Source organism: Penaeus vannamei, chromosome 12 (genome assembly GCF_042767895.1).
Source record: "Penaeus vannamei isolate JL-2024 chromosome 12, ASM4276789v1, whole genome shotgun sequence".
NCBI lineage: Eukaryota > Metazoa > Arthropoda > Malacostraca > Decapoda > Penaeidae > Penaeus > Penaeus vannamei.
Window position 1 is genome coordinate 14,575,924 of NC_091560.1, and position 2,500 is coordinate 14,578,423.

The 2,500-nt window shown below is 51.4% G+C and overlaps 1 protein-coding gene across 2 annotated transcripts in view; it reads left to right on the top strand.

The window, feature by feature from the left end:
- LOC113811749 (ras-related protein ced-10) overlaps positions 1 to 2,500 on the top strand; it is a 68,812-nt gene that overhangs the window by 43,897 nt on the left and 22,415 nt on the right. Inside the window, exon 2 of one of the 2 annotated variants that reach the window (XM_027363554.2) lies at positions 1,249 to 1,741. The exons of the other annotated variant lie outside the window; for it this stretch is intronic. The gene's annotated coding sequence lies outside the window, so the exon portion shown is untranslated. The remainder of the gene's footprint in view (positions 1 to 1,248; positions 1,742 to 2,500) is intronic. 2 annotated transcript variants of the gene reach the window in all.

Below are 2,500 nucleotides of genomic sequence, written 5' to 3' on the forward strand. Positions count from 1 at the left end.
AATGATTGCGATGTTCCATTTAAATGAAGGGTGAATGCTCGAAATAGAGCAAAAAGCCACACGAAGGGAGTTCATTTTAACACTTCTGGGAGGACGGAGGAATTTGCATGCTGTCCGAAAAATAAGGAAGAAAGAAAAAGAGTGAGAAGGGCTTAGAAGAGAGAGAGAGAGGGAAGAGGGGAAGGGTGAGCAAGGGGAATAGAGGGAGAAAGAGAGGTAGAGGGAGGGGGAGGAAGACGGAGAGAGAGAGAGGAGGATAAAGAGGAAGGGGTTGAGGAGAGTCCGTGTGAAGAAATCCAACGAGAAATCGCGAGAAGCCAGACCTACCAGAAACTGTTTCGCCAACCTCGCCAGGAAGGCTGATAGACTGACAGCGTCCGGCCTGATGTTCTGCGCTTCCCCTCCTCTCCTGTGTGTTCTGCCCGCCCCTCCCCGTCCCTCTTCCCCCCCCCCTTCCCCTCCTTTCCCCTCCCCCTCCCTTCCCGACTTCGCTCTTCCCCTTCCTCCCCCATCCCGACGTGAGGGGAACCGAACTGTTGTTGTGGGATTGGATTTATGAGAAGGTTCGATCCCCGGTCAGGGACTATGGCACGCAGGGAAGGCTGGGTATGGAATTGGGGGGAGAGGGGAAGGAAAAAAAGAACAGGAGAGAGGGAGAGCGAGAGCGAGAGAGAGAGCGAGAGAGAGAGCGAGAGAGAGAGCGAGAGAGAGAGCGAGAGAGAGAGCGAGAGAGAGAGCGAGAGAGAGAGAAAGAAAGAAAGAAGAGAGAGAGAGAGGAGGGAGAGAGGGAGAGGGAGAGGAGAGAGGAGAGAGGGAGAGAGAGAGAGAGAGAGAGAGAGAGAGAGAGAGAGAGAGAGAGAGAGAGAGAGAGAGAGAGAGAGAGAGAGAGAGAGAGAGAGAGAGAGAGAGAGAGAGAGAGAGAGAGAGAGAGAGAGAGAGAGAGAGAGAGAGAGAGAGAGAGAGAGAGAGAGAGAGGCGGGGATATGGAGAAGGGTGCAGAGAGCGAGGGGTAAAGTAGGATGTTGTGAAAAGGGGAGCCGAGTGAGGGATGAAGGTAGAGAGGATGAGAAGGATTGTGGGATGGAAGCAAGAGGATCACAGGGCATAAGCAGGTCCTATACAGAGGGGCGAAGGATAATCTCCGCGCATAAGGATTGTCAGACAAATCAGGGGCCAGTGTCGCGCGACAGGCGGGCCTCACTCCATCATCCACCTTGCCTCTAATTCGCTTTCCTCTTTCTCTTGCAGCGCCGGCGAGAGAGGGCCAGCCAAGGGATGCCAAGTCCCCTATCACGGCGTCACTGACTCCCCAGCCAGACAACCGGGCCAGCTGTGCAAGCGAAATGTGATACTTGTCCGTGAAATGTGAATCTGTTCAGCGGTTCCTACTGGCCAACAACGTTTCTTGTGTGCGGTCCCGTCCGACGCTCGCCGACCCTCAACGTTTGTGGTGTCCTGCCAAACACAGCATGTGCTAAGGCCTGTTCTCGGGAGACTGTGTTTGACTTTTAAGGGAAAAATAAAGCTTTACGCTTGAAGGACGTGACAAGAAGGGCAAAGAACAGTAAAAAAAGAAACAAGGAGAGAAAGGGAAATATATAGCAGATAGATTAAAAAGAAAGAGAAAAGACTGTTATTTGGCATTGAGTGTTTCTTACCATGTAATCGTCGACGGAGGGTGCGCTGTCAAGAGTCCGTGAGAGAATCCTAGAGGAGTCCCACACGCATCAAGTAATCCCAGGTAAGTCTCCCAAATAAGGGCAGTTCATCTTACAAAGTGTGAGTCGCGTGGCGGTGTCTAACAGGGGCTCAGTTGGGAAGCGCAGGGCCAAGGGGAAGTCAGGTTGGGTTCAGGATTGGAACTGTATCGGCAGAATCGGTCACTTAGATTGTGACAACGCCATTAAGGTATTAGACGGCAACAGACGTCACAGACACTCCTATTTAGCAAGGACTGAATGTTGCTCCGCGTGAGGGAGAGGTAAGGACGCTAGATCACGCGGAGAATCCTCGCGCACACACGCCGGATCCTAGACCACACACGGATCATCCAAGAACACATAGAGGAAGTCCCAGAGCACACACGGGGAATCTTAGAGCAGACACACGTCTCGGGACATATTCAAGGTTCTCTCGGCATTTAGGGGCATCTTGAACAGATAAGCCGGATTTGGAGCACCTAATTTGTGGCTGTTGGTATTTTTGGAAGAAGAAATAGGTATACACAAGAAACAAGTAAAAAATGAAGTAAAACCTGGGGTTATACGAGGGAATCGAATGAACTAGAGACATGTTAATGCTGGTAGAGCATAGGAACTCACTGGGGACGGTAGGGCACTCATGGAAGTCAAATCAGGAATGTTTTAAGGGGGACGAGGGATTGAGGAAGCACGGGACGGGGTGCATGGTAGGGTACTGGGAAAATCGAGAACAAACAAATCATGGGAGATCGGAAAAGGAGGAGAGAAACGGAAGAGAGAACGAGAGAGGAGAGATATAA